Below are 13,834 nucleotides of genomic sequence, written 5' to 3'. Positions count from 1 at the left end.
AGGAATTCCACTTTGTGAAAGCTTACAAATTGAATTGATTGACCAGTTTTATTGAATGGAGAACGCTGAAAAAAATAGTTTCATTTAGATCTTAGACTGGCCAGCCAGAAAGAGTTAGAGCTTGTGATTTCTAAGACTCAATCCTATGTGTGTAAAATAGGGTTAATATCCTTTCCCCACCATCTCTCAGAGTTGTTCTGAGGATACGTCCATTAAGTGGTAACAGAGAAAAAGTGTGTTTTCATGGCACAACGTAGGGCTGCTTAGCTGGGTATAACATGGCTATAGGACATGCGTTGTTCAGAGCTGGCACCAGTAAGTTGGCCTAGCACTTCATTGTGCCTTGGAGACCTGCAGTATGAGACTGTGCTGAGAGTACCAGGGAGAAATACGTACAGGGAAAATACCAGTTGTGCATTCAGTGCAGGATTCAGCTTGTGGGCAGGATACAAGGTGCTGAGATTCATGTGGAATGAAGATGGTATGGATGAGCATGTTTGTTTATTCGATCCATGACTGTATGAGATGGTAAGTCCAATTCTAGGACCAGAGCAAACGTACCACGGCCACATGATGCACAGTGCTGAAACGGTACATACTTACTCTGCTGTGTCAAATGCTTTTTAAAGAAGTGAAGGGACACTCTGTTCTGGCAGATTGTATATCATGCACAGTCTGCCTGCGCTTCACTGACTTCATGATGAGTCAAGTATGGTCTGTCCTTCCGCAGCTGGTGTAAGTCCTCTATATGAATTTAATGCTTCCTAAATGCTATCTTGTGAGCTTTGGCTGAAAAGATTATTAAAATGTGATTGTATGCTTGCATCTGATCCAGATGAAATTTGCAGCGACCCAGTAGTGCGCAGACCACCATGATCGTAGAGTCAGTGTTCATCAGTTCCCTGTGCAGAGTGTGGTATGCGTTCCTCAGACCAAACAGTTTGTGATCCTCCAGTTGCAGATTATATCACAGTGCCTTATCTCCAACAGGGAAGAAAAGTTTCATAGGCAGTTCTAATCCTGGCATTTCCTACCTGTGAGTGCATGATTTTGTGCCCTTGGTAATGTTCTTTTTGTGTGTCATATGATCATAAGTCTACGGTTGTGAGCATTTTCCATGCAATACTTGGATATTTTGTCTGTAACTCTTTAACAGTGTGCTTTTGTGTCTTCCTTTGCAGAACTTTTGCTACTGCTCTGTTTGTAATCTTTAGTGATCAATTCTGCTACGAAACAAAGCAGCCTAAGACATGATTGCTTAAGCATGTACAATAATGAGACTAAATGTTTTGGCATTGAGGAGCTGCTGTAAACAGAGCTTCTTTTGTGATGGGTTCCTACTGGAAGTTATTGAAATCTCATATCAATATTTTTTGTTAAGTTTTAAAACATAGTGCTTCCTTTATTACCTGCATCCCTAGCGATTCTCTTTGTCATTCAACAAATTAATAACGCAGCTGCGTTAGAAGCCAGTTTTGCATCTGAACTTGAGGGTGACTTTCACCAGAACACAATTCAGTTACGTACTGTGCCAGGTGCCGGGGCCAACCTGGAACAAATACTGAGCTGGTTTGTTACAGGGCTTTTGGAAGTGGGGCTGCTTTCATGCCTCTGCCAGGAAGGGATGAGCAGCCTTCCTTGCTGTGAGGCTGCACCCTATGTCTCTAACCAGAGGCTGCTGGTGGTCATTGTCCCATTAGGAGCTACAGCAGCTAACCCGGTTTTTAAATGGGAGCTTGCCCTTGGTAAGATCAAAAACCTTCATGCTGCAAATTAAGTGCACTTTTAAATAAATGCAACACCTCTCCAGAGCAGTGTCAGGTTTTCCAGCAACATAGCGGAAGTGAATTTAGCTGCTTGTAAGTATGAGGAACAGATACGGAGATTACTCCTGTGACAGAAAAGGGAAGGAAAGTATAGGGTATGGATGGGAGGAGCAGTGGTGGTGACCCTGTGTAGAGATCAGAGGAGCGAGGGCAGATCATGCTGCTAGCCCTGATGCTGGAAATAGCAGCTCTCCGCACACTCTGAACCCAGTCGACCAGAGGTGGTGGCAGCGGAAGACAATCTGGCTCTCCAGCACTCTGGAATAGGCAAAATAGGCAGCTGGGTCATAGCTGGTTTCCATGCTTTTGTTTCCTGCTCTGGGAAGTTAACCACTTTATTGATTCCTAGAGCCAGCCCCGGACCTGTCTACACGTCTCAATTATTTCTCTTTATGTTTGCATTGCACTGCTTTTTCCCTCTCGCTGCTAAATCCCTGCCCATTCTTGTGTGTGGTCCATTGAGGGGGAAAGACCTTACTGGCACTCTTTTGTAACAAGGATGTTCTTCTAATTCAAGTGGTAGCAGCCTGTGTGGTTGTACTGAACGTCTTTGTTTCCATCTCCTGCTGCTTACCTCTGCAGGGTGGGCTACTGCACACATTTCAGGTCAAGCAGTAACATAATAGATTATGTCACAGCAGGCATGGCTGAAGCATATGAAAGGACAATAAGCATTCCCCCAGATTGCCAACAAGGGTAAATATTAGCTTCATTAGTGGGGACTTCTCTCTTTTTCACGCCAGCACATAATTTCAGTGTTGCAACAGCATCTTTAGTTCTTGTCTGCTAACTGCTGAGGCAATGCTGACTGGGAAACTGCCCATGTGCCTGAATCCAGGAGAGCGAGGGGAGCATTTTCCCCTGTGTTGGAGCCAAACCCACTTCCTTTCAGCGCAGCACAAGCCTGCTACACAAACTTCATGCCAGAATTGTTGAGAGAGGGGGGTGGCAGACTTGGAAAAGATGGAAGCGTGGCCAGAAGGCTGGTGCCCTGGATACCCCTGGTGTGGAAGCTGCAGCTGTGTTTCAACAGCGGCAGCAAAGCACAAGAGAAGTAAGCAGCATCTCTTTTGTCCCTAGCGGCAGACCAGCACCGACTCTAATCCAGACAGTGTGATAAGGGGGCAGCCACAGTTTTGTCTGGACCCTGGGGACCTGCCAGCTGTTCACAGCTGGGAGCTGAGGCAGTGCTTCCACGGGAGTGAGGGAATATGGGCATCATCCAGAGTGAGATGATGAACAGAAGGGAACTGGCAGATGGAAACAGAGAGGGTATCATATATTGGGGAAGTGGCTGATGTTCAGCAATACTTGCCCTGGGGACGGTGCTACCTTATTGAGGGCATTCACTTGGAGATTGCAGTGTGTTCTGTGATCCAAAGGTTAGAAAGAATATTAGGCTTAGCAAATGCAGCAATAAAGTAGGGAAGCCAAGCCAGCTCACAGAGTAAAACCCAAGAGATAGTTTAACTATATCATAGGCTTGCATAGAATTGCTTACTAAATTGCTAGGCCTTGCTGTTGAATATGAGTTGCAAAGCTTTAAAATGCAGCTTCCTCTCCTCTTCCCATTTTCTGATACACAAAGTACACATGGCAGGCTTGTTTGGATCTCATAAAAGGCTGGAGGAGTGTTTCGCTTCCTCTGGAAGAACAACAGGGAGAAGTTTCCCACAGTGAGTTGTGGGCAGGCTGGATTGGAGCAGTACCCCTGCTGCTCCCTTGCACCCTGCTGTCCAAGCAGCCTCCCACACAGAGGGTACCGTGTACTTGCACACAGGGAGCGGGTGTGGAATAGCTTGGGTACTGCAAATGGTTCCTCCCATCTTCATATGTATAGGCTTTCATCACAGAAAGCTGAGCATCCATGCAGACATTTTCACCAGTTCCACTGGACCAGTTTACTTCCACATCTGAGATTGTGCACTACTGAGTTTCCCTAAACTGAAAGAGCCTTCTGAAAACTGAGAGGTGGTTACCCAGCTTTTTGCACTGGTTTAAAACTAATCTTTAAAAATTACTTTTAAATTATTTTTTAAATCCATTTTAAACTTACCTAGTGCAATTTTCTTGTGGTAGCAGAGGCAAAGAGAAGAAAGGAAAAGAAGACACACCTGTGTGTTTGTGCATGCTGCCTTTAAAAACAAGGCCTGGCTCAGGCTTTTGGATGTCACTGTTTCTTTTCTCTTTAGGAACCAGTCTAGAAACTTTGATGAGCTGCCAACTATTGATAATATACCTGGGTGGGACAGCCTTGGTTTGGAGTTGTACTAATTACCTTCTCATTGTGATTTCAAACAAGACCAGCAGGGCAGAAGCATGCCTGGAGTTGAGAGAGAGGATAAGTAGGTGTCATCATCTCTTAAAAGTATGCTCTCTCCCAATAACTTGCTCTTTTCCTGTGGACAAGTCATTTAGTTTCTCTGTGCCTGGGATGGTGGCTTGATGACACAGAGTCGTCTTTGGTAATAGAGGCTTCAGGTATTGCTACTTCACTTCCCAGCATCATCATCCTCTATTTCGCTTTCTCCTTCCTCCACAGCTCATTCTTGCTCCTGTGCCACTGCATGTTACTACTATGTTCATCATCAGTCAGCATTTTCCCAGCAGTATTATCAGTCTGATAACTACTGAGACTATAAAATACAACGACAACGACAAGGTTTGTTAGGTTGGTTTGTTTTCCAGTTGGAATAGTTACACCATTTGGTATATGGAGTAGCACACAGTTGAGGGGTCAGCCTGTTGGGAGGTGGCGATGGCACCAGGAAGGAGTGAGGAAGAGGCAGAACCAGCAGTTGCTGAAGACCTTGCTGCCATCACACTCTTCATAGTGACAAACTATGGCCTCCATTTCAGCATTAAACGGCAATGAGAGAAGGTGCTATGAGTCATCTCTAAAGGATGTTTGCAAAGTGTTTTGAGATCCTTACAGATACCTTGCAGAGAAATGTCCTTGAAGAACAGGCATCTCTGTTAGTACCCTACAAGATTTTCTAGGCAGACAGTAATAAACAAGAATTGTTGCTGGTCATGGCTAGCCTTAGAGCATGAACTCTGGCTTGGGAAGAAGAAGCCTGCATCAAGTAAGAATCACATGTTTTGAGAAAAAGGAGGGAGGAGGGATTGTTATAGTTGCAGATACTTTTCTGTTGTCTAATTGTGAGAAGGTGGAGAGAAGACTCACAGGTACAGGTCAAGCTTTTGACCCTGTTCAGTATGAGGTGGGCTGAGCAACTTTTGTCTGGCAGGCTGCAACTGTTGAGAGCAGTAAGGCTATAATTTGCAGTTACCAGCTTAAATGTCATAATTCTCCCATTCCACCATAGTTGTTTGTTGTCATTCTTCTCCCCCAACTCAGTTGTCCCGTCTGTGGTGCTGACACGAGCATTTATGTTGTAGTGCTGTGAACCAGATAGCCATTTTGAGGGGAAAGTTATTTTTCATCCTGAGCTAATTCAGCAGCCAGGTGCACAAACACTGGAGTCAGCTCAAGCAAGAGTGAGGTGCAGGAGCATGAATGAATGATTAAAGGTGAAGAACACCAAGGCTTTTTAAGCCAAATTAAGCAGCAGTGGTGTCTCAGTCGAACGAGAGTGTAAAAGGGAAATGAGCTCCTGCCTATCTTCTGGAAGTCTTGGCTTTTTCCATTTTAAAAGGCAAATGAACAGAAAATATGCACCAAGGCTTGACAGCCAATTACAGCCAGGAGAGAAAAGGAGGAAGGGAAAACATAAACAAGTTGAGCAGAAAGATCTTATAAAAGCATTTTCTGTTGCAGAAATCTGTTTATAAAGGAACGTACAGAGGCAGCCCTCTTTCATTGGGTCCCTGCATTTGGCTGCAAGTTCGCTGCTCTCATAAGGTTCTTTATCCCCCACTGAAGTACTGGAGAGATTCACCATCATACCTGTGCACCAACCGCTGCGCAGCCCAGCTGCCACTTTGGGTCCCTCAGCAAGCCGGATCGCCTTCCTGATCTAGCTGAAAACTTGCTCAGCAGAAATCACTAGATCTAGCACAAAAGAAGGGCTTGAATCATGCAGCATCCCAGGGGTTGAAGAGTTCAAACCAACTGTGAAATGGCTAGGGGGCAGATCAGAGACCTACATTTCCCCATCCCGTAGGATACCTAACATAGGAGCAAGAAGGTAGTGTTTAGTGAACACAGTTGGCCATGTAGTGCAGTGTACATTATACTAGACAGATGGTTACAACCAAGCAAGAGCTCTATTTTACAGAAACACTGACATCAGGGTATTGTTGCATTAAATGTTTTGTACCTGAGACTGGAGTGTCTCTGCTCTGAAAAGCATCTAAAGCCTCCAAAGACAGCTCTGATGTGGTGGGAAACGTTATCGTCTGCAAGGGACCATTCAGCATCCAGCAGGTAACAACTCCTCTGCAGTGACATTGGTGCTGTTTTGGGGGGGATTTGAGATGGGAGCTCAGTGAGGATGGAGTTGCTTTTATGACTAGAAGGAGTGGGTGAAGAAAAGAAGGAAGAGAAGTGAGAATCAGTTGTGGAGGAACGCTGGTCTGAGGGGATCAGAAAGGAGGATGTAGGAGCAAGGTGCTATTTGAGAAGAAATGCCTAATTTAAAATTGTAGAGAATGTGGATGACATTGTGAGTATAGCTTTGACCTTGCTAATGTGATTCTCTGTCTGTTCCTGCCAGCCTCCAATACAACAACCTGTGTACCTGGCTCTTTGCAATATGTATTTTATCTTTTCTTTTTTTCTTTTTTCCACACAAGCCTGTATGGCTCTGAGGTAGAAGACTCCCCATGGCTCTCTAAAGGGAGTCAATCTTATATAGTTACTGGTGGGTGTAAGGAATATTTATTTTTAGGGGAGCTTTTGGAAGTGAGGGGACAAAAGAAGGGAGGACCTATGCAACAGCAAAAATATCTTTTTTTTTTTTTTTTTCCTTTACTTGTATGCTGCTGCTGTACACTGCCAACCTGTTACCCCAAATACGGCTGTGTTTCAGGAGCAGGAAAAGTCCTTGTAACACCCTGTAGGATCCCATGGGATGGGATGCACTAGGCCAATGTGAAAATTGTGCAGCACTTGTCCTTTAACTGCCAGCTCTGTCTTTGCTCGTGGAGTCAGCATGCTCTTCTGACTGGACTCCCCATAGGCTTTTTGCCAGCTCAGTTCTGTAGAAATTCTGCATCATTTTGTATGGTGGTCGTTTTGCATGGCACAGCTTTAAACACTGCAGGCTGGTCCTCTTTTTTTTTTTTTTTTTTCCTTTATTGCTTGCTTGCTTTTATTTTGCCCTTTGTTTCTTCCACCGTATTGTTCATTTATTTGCACTCCCTTTGTGCCTTGTCTCAAGGCTGTGAGCAACGTCTCAGTGCAGGGAATTCATTGCACTACCACGTCATAGTGGAAAGAGCTCCCATTCAGAGACAAGGGAGTATTTTTTTAAAGGGGAAACCGTGTTATCCACAGCTTCATGTTTGTACAGTGCAATGTACAAAGACGGTCTCCTTTGGCACAACTTTATCTCCTACTGTTTATGACAAAATATAAATCTCCTACTGTTTATGACCAAGTATGAATTGAAGAAGAGAGAAATTATGACAAAGGAGCAAGTTGAAGCCTGTTGAAGGGGAAAGAGAGCAAGCAGGGCAAATGTCCAAAGCCACAGGCCACAGAGGGATCCCATGGAGCACAGCTATGATTTGGTGCAAGACATCTAACAAGCGGGTGGGAGCAGAAAGCAGGGTCTGCACCTCTGTGTGAGGTGTCACATTTCTGCTCCTGAGCTGCTGCAGTTTACAGACAAATGCATTTGGTTGGACTTGATGATCTTAAGGGTCTTTTCCAACCTAAATGATTCTATGATTACCTTGAGCTTGTCTCAGTTTAAACTTGCACTGAGATGTCCAGCTGTGAAATGCAGCAACTGCAAAGCAGGTACATACACCTACTTCTGAATGGTGGGAGCAGACAGTGAAGTGGTGTAACTGCCAGACAGCCCTGCAAAATCTGTCCCTGAATATAAGTTAGTGCCTGGGGTTAGTTAGTGTGAGGTTCAAGACAGTGGGGCCACTGGAGAAGCGAGCTAGCACGTCAGCAGTGAGAAGATTAACTCCAGTGGATATGATAAAACAAGGGCTAAATGAAAGAAAAAGCTCAGCTCTGTCAGAGTTAAAAATATGAACAGGGATGCTTGGGAGGGAAAAAATAAGGATGCTTTGTTAACTCCACTGCAGTACGTTGCAAACATGGTACCTTCTTGAGCCCGGACTGCAAGGTGGGTAATACAAGTCCCATCGGTGCTCACTGTAGTAGCTTAGGCCTGCACTGAGTTTGGCCTGCTAGGGCTCCATGGAGAAATAGGAGATGACGGTGGAAAAGGCAATAGAGACAGCTGATGCTTGTGGGCAAGAATGGGGAAGGGAACTGAAGGAAAGGTCCTGAAACTAGGCAGAGCCCTAGCATAAAAAGCTTTATAAGCAAGGACCCAGATTCCGTGTTGCCTTCTGTAGATACCTCTGCTGATACCAGTGTTCAGTCTCTGGCTTGGGTAGCGCTCAGCAAGCAGCACATGCTGCAAGGCAGGAAGAGAGGCTGGTTTGAACTGGTGCCCTGTAGTGAAAGGAGAACTTGCAGAGTTGCTTAATACAAGTAGAGTTTCATGAAAATGCAGCTTCCTATCTATGCTCCCCCTATAAAAATACTTAGCAGTAACTGGCTGGCACTGTGACTTGGTATTGGTCCTTGGCAAGACTGGGGCCCTAGAGCTGCTCTTGTATAAATTCACTTGCTGGCATTCACACCCAAACACTTAGATTTGGCTTCCAGGCACTGGTGCTGAAATGTGTAACACGCTGAAGGAAGTTGCGTGCAATGAATGAGCTTTTCATGTTTATTCTTCAGATGGTGGATATTTCTTTGCATATTATGAGATTCGTAGCCTCCATTTCAGAGATCAGTGTGACTTCTAATAAGCAATTAAGTCCATGGCAAGTCAATCACTCTATAATTAGCTCCAATCTGTGTTCCCATTAGCTGCAACATCCTTTACCTGCCATTGAGCAGCCAGCAATAAAAGGTGTGAAAATCCTTGTGACCTTGGAAATGCATCCAGAAAACTGAAGCAATCCCCTCCGGCCAGATACTTGCAGACTCCTGAGAACACATAGCAGGAGTTGTCTGTTGGAGAAAACACTGCTGAGTAAATCCTCAGCTGTGGTATTTAGTAAAGCTTAGTTCTTTTTATTAGTCTTGGGAAACTGACAGGTAATTTAACTGATGGGAAAGTAAGGATAAACATTCCCCATTAAGGCACTTTTTGTCTGGATGTGTATCAATTTTGAAATAGCTCTAGCTTTACAGGCAGGACCAGATTTTTTTAAAGCCATATAGTGATGTAAAGACACAGGCACTTAATAGGATTTTAAGCTGCTACCAGGCACTGCAGGGAAGATAGATACCTTACTCCCACTAAATCCTTAGTTAGTTATTGCATAAACCAGCTTGCAGCTTGGGTTTGGTTCTCTCACTGCTTTTATGAACCAGTTGCTTTGAATGTATCCTATCTAGTGTTTCTTTAATATGCTCAACCCAGGGATAAACTTGGAAGCTGGTTATTTATCCGGGTAGTATTCTCTTGCTTTTTTATCATCTGATGGTATTTTATTGTGTGCATTTTTCATCAGATGCAAAAGACTAATGTGGATTGCTACAGAGAAAACAGCTCTCCTGTGTTCCCATTAATAGGTACCTTCTAGAGTGTGAGCAAAGCTGAAGAGAGGCAGTTTTAGAGGGAAGAGTGTTCCTCATCAGTGCTTCTCCCCACACACTTCTAATGGCAAAAATTGCCACCGACAGAAAGATATTAACAGTGAATAGTCTGGACAGCCCACCAAAACCATTCATGAGGTCTATACAGAGCATGAGTATCTATAATTGTTGTGGTTTAACCCCAGCCAGCAACTAAGCACCATGCAGCTGCTCACTCACTCCCCGCAACCCGGTGGGATGGGGGAGAGAATCAAAAGGAAAAAGGTAAAACTCGTGGGTTGAGATACGAACAGTTTAATAAAACAGAAAGGAAGAAACTAATAATGATAATGATAACAATAATAAAATTACAATAATAATAAAAGGATTGGAATATGCAAAACAAGTGATGCACAATGCAATTGCTCACCACTCGCCAACCGATGCCCAGTTAGTTCCCGAGCAGCGATCCCCCAGGCCAACTCCCCCCAGTTTATATACTGGGCATGATGCCACATGGTATGGAATATCCCTTTGGCCACTTTGGGTCAGCTGTCCTGGCTGGGTCCCCTCCCAACTTCTTGTGCCCCTCCAGCCTTCTTGCTGGCTGGGCATGAGAAGCTGAAAAATCCTTGACTTAGTATAAACATTACTTAGCAACAACTGAAAACATCAGCATGTTATCAACATTCTTCTCATACTGAATCCAAGACATAGCACTATACCAGCTACTAGAAAGAAAATTAACTCTATCCCAGCTGAAACCAGGACAATAATCAGCTCACTTTTAACCCTGTGACTTGAACAACTGTGTGCTGACAGCAGCATTATCCTAATAGGAGAAAAGCTGTTCCAGTGCAGAGCTCCCTGGCTTCCTAAGTCCTCCTTCACACCCAGCTATCTATCTGCCCTGGTGGAAGCCCTGTGCTTGGTTTGCGCGTTTCTGTCTCTGGGGCAACACAGACTAGTTGTGCCAGAGCAAAGGGCCATGATGAAAAGATACAGAGGTTATATGTGCATGGAAGAAACCTTTCAAGTGTGGTAGGAAGATTCATATGTAAAAGGTGCCAAATGGGCATCCAGCTCTATGCCAAAGAGCAGCATACTTGTAAAGGGAAGAAAAAAAAGCCAAGTTAGGGGGCTGATCCCACAAAGACTTTTGGGGTAGTAACCCATTACTAAAGCTGAGGGGAGGAGAGTAAAAAATTTTATTCTGCAACATCTTTATTTTTGTGTGTGGTTTTTAAACAGAACCATAATGTTTTCCCTAAAGTATAATTTTTCAAATGTGTAATTTATGTTCAGCTGGAGCATTCAGAGTGGCTCAGGGTGCTTTTCCATTTCACTATTGACCTTTTGCTTCATAGAAAGTTTAAAAATGGAAAATTCTCTTTTTCTGTTCTGCTAGATGCAGCGTCGTTGCTGTCAGCGTGTGCTCTTACAGAAAAAGTGCAACATTACCTTGTATTTTCCCAAGGAAAACATTTTGCTGAAATATGTTTGGGACTTTGCTGTGAATGGCTCGTGCACACCCTGTGAAAGGCTTGGTTGTATTCTGGGGAGCTGGAAGGGTCGGAAGAGCCTGCAATAGTTCCCCATGCAACAAGCAGTTTTCTGCACTGGGGAAATTTCATGTGATTTAATTTACTGCATTCTCCCAGAGAATTCTTTCCTTTAATTTACTGCCTTCTAGAGAAAGTGATGCGTTACAGTCTAGACAAGTGGTCTGTGCGATGGGTGGAGAACTGGCTGACAGGCTGCACCCAGAGGGTGGTGGCAAATAGCTCCTTTTCGAACTGGCAGCCTGTCACAAGTGGGGACCCCAGGGATCGATATCGGTCCCAATGCTGTTTAATATCTTCATAAGTGGTCTGGATGATGGGATCAAGTGCACCCTGATGAAGTTTGCCGATGGTACCAAACTGAGTGGGGAAGTGGATGCTTCAGAAGGGAGAGCCACCCTGCAGGAAGACCTGGATAGGCTGGAGGAGCAGGCTAACAAGAACCTGATGAAGTTCAGCAAAGACAAATGTAAGGTCTTGCACCTGGGAAAACATAATCCGGGAGTGCAGCACAGGCTGGGATCTACTCCGGTGGGGAGCAGCTCTGTGGAAAGGGACCTGAGGGTCCTGGTGGACAGCAAGCTCAATATGAGTGAACGGTGTGCCACTGTGGTAAAGAAAGTCAACAGAATGCTGGGTTGCATCAACAAGGCCATCACCAGCAGAGATAAAGAAGTCATTATCCCACGCTACTCAGTGCTTGTCAGGCCACACCTGGAATACTGTGTTCAGTTTTGGTCCTCACTCTACAAAAAAGATGTGGACAAGCTGGAGAGGGTCCAGAGAAGGGCCACAAAGATGATCAAAGGACTGGGAAGCCTGCCATATGAGGAAAGGCTGAAAAAACTAGGTTTGTTCAGCCTTGAGAAAAGAAAGCTTAGGGGAGGCCGTATCACCATGTTCCAGTATTTAAAGGGTGGCTACAAAGAAGATGGAGACTCCCTTTTTACAAGGAGTCATGTGGAAAAGATGAGGGGTAATGGGTACAAGTTACTCCTGGGAGAGTCTGATTGGACACAAGAGGAAAACTTTTCACAATGAGAACAATCAGTCAATGGAATAATCTCCCCAGGGAAGTGATGGATTCCCCAACATTGGACACTTTTAAGATGCAGCTGGACAGGGTGCTGGGCCGTCTTGTCTAGACCATGCTTTTGCCAAGAAAGGTTGGACCAGATGATCCTTGAGGTCCCTTCCAACCTGGTATTCTATGATTCTATGATTATAAGATTCTGGCACTGGCTTCAGATGACCCAAAGGAAATCTTACCCTTCATATGGGGTGTCTCATCCAGGCACGGAATAAGGAATAGCTGCTGCATACTCAGTGCACCCCTAGCTATTTCACAAATACTGCTCTTCATAGACAGGTGCTAACTAGGCACTGCAACTGTTACAACTTGATGGAATTCCTCAGCAGTTCCCCAAAATTTTATGCTTGAGGGAACATATCCTATCTCATTACAGCAGACAAATGGTTTTCAACGTTCTTCCAATTTGCCAGCCACTAAAAATTCCAGCAGAGGTGTGGGCTCCTGTGAGGAGAGTAGGTTTGCTTTTCTTGGTCTTTATCCATGGACTCCTTAAAAATCATTCGCAGACCCCTGGGATCTCACATAGTGTGGGTTGAAAACCACAGTACTAGATCAGTAAACAGATCCACTGGTGAAATGAACAGATCTATTCCTGGCTGCAAGTAGTGCAGAAGTAGGGTGCGAAGTTAGTCCTGTTTCATTTGTCTGTTGTTAGGCAATGTGTTCTTGTGGATAAAGCACTGGTCTGGCAGTCAGGAGATGGGGTAGCAAACGGGACCTATAGTTGTGCAACATGCTCTGCAAAGCAGAAAGCATGGTTGATGCTTGTGGAGAGATGAGATGGCTATTTAGTCCAGTATTTTAGAGCCATAGAAGCAATATTGGATAGAAAACTGGCTTCTGAAAAGGGCAAGTAATGAAGCATGGTTGTTGGATGGAAGAAGTTCTCAAAAAAACCTTTCCTGAGATACTGTGTTACTATAAAGAGACATTTTTCTGGGACATTAACAAAAGTGGGTTTACTAGAGTGACGGAGTAGCAATAGTGCTGAAGATTTTGTTTCCATGTCCCAGTGCCACTAGAACAGATTTCCTCTTCAGTGTGTAGAAGACCTGTTTCTCTGTTATTACAGGAGGCAGTAGGAGCATAGTACTTCATTGAGAAGTTCAGTATGTCTCCAGTTAAAACTGCATGAGCTGGCTGCAGTTCAGCCTACTCTTTAAAAATGCCATCAACCTTTTAACTTTGCCAACAGGCTTCAGAAGAGCATCGCATTCAGCTAATAAAATACAAGGGCTAAATTTTCCATTCCCCTTCCAAATTGCTGTCTGAACGCAACCTGCTGGTAGGACATCATTACACAACCTACACCTCTGCAGTAAGCTACTGGGCTGATGAAGCTATCTGTAAGAGGTGGTGAAAGTTTTTGCAAGAGTTTTGTGGAGAAGTGAATATCCAGGAGTAGGAGAAAGTCTCATCTTCCTACTAAACATGCCTTCAGCCTGATGGATAGAAATATAGGAATGGTCTGGATATTGCTTTTCTAAACTGGGTTAGGTAAATGAGGGCTGCTTTCTTGCTGTTTTGATATGCCTCAAAATGCTGAGCAGGTTCCTGCAAAGCTGCCACTAATTCTTCATATCTCACAATGCCAGAATGTTTTAAGTGGTTC

General features: G+C 44.4%; 1 protein-coding gene across 1 annotated transcript in view; it reads left to right on the top strand.

Annotated features, from left to right (window-relative positions):
• The first annotated feature begins 712 nt into the window (after positions 1-712).
• LOC121233447 overlaps positions 713-13,834 on the top strand; it is a 54,957-nt gene continuing 41,835 nt past the window's right edge. Inside the window, exon 1 of the mRNA XM_041124960.1 lies at positions 713-735. The gene's annotated coding sequence lies outside the window, so the exon portion shown is untranslated. The remainder of the gene's footprint in view (positions 736-13,834) is intronic.

This window comes from Aquila chrysaetos, chromosome 7, assembly GCF_900496995.4.
Source record: "Aquila chrysaetos chrysaetos chromosome 7, bAquChr1.4, whole genome shotgun sequence".
In the NCBI taxonomy this organism is placed as follows: Eukaryota; Metazoa; Chordata; class Aves; order Accipitriformes; family Accipitridae; genus Aquila; species Aquila chrysaetos.
This window is presented reverse-complemented; position numbering and strand designations above follow the sequence as displayed.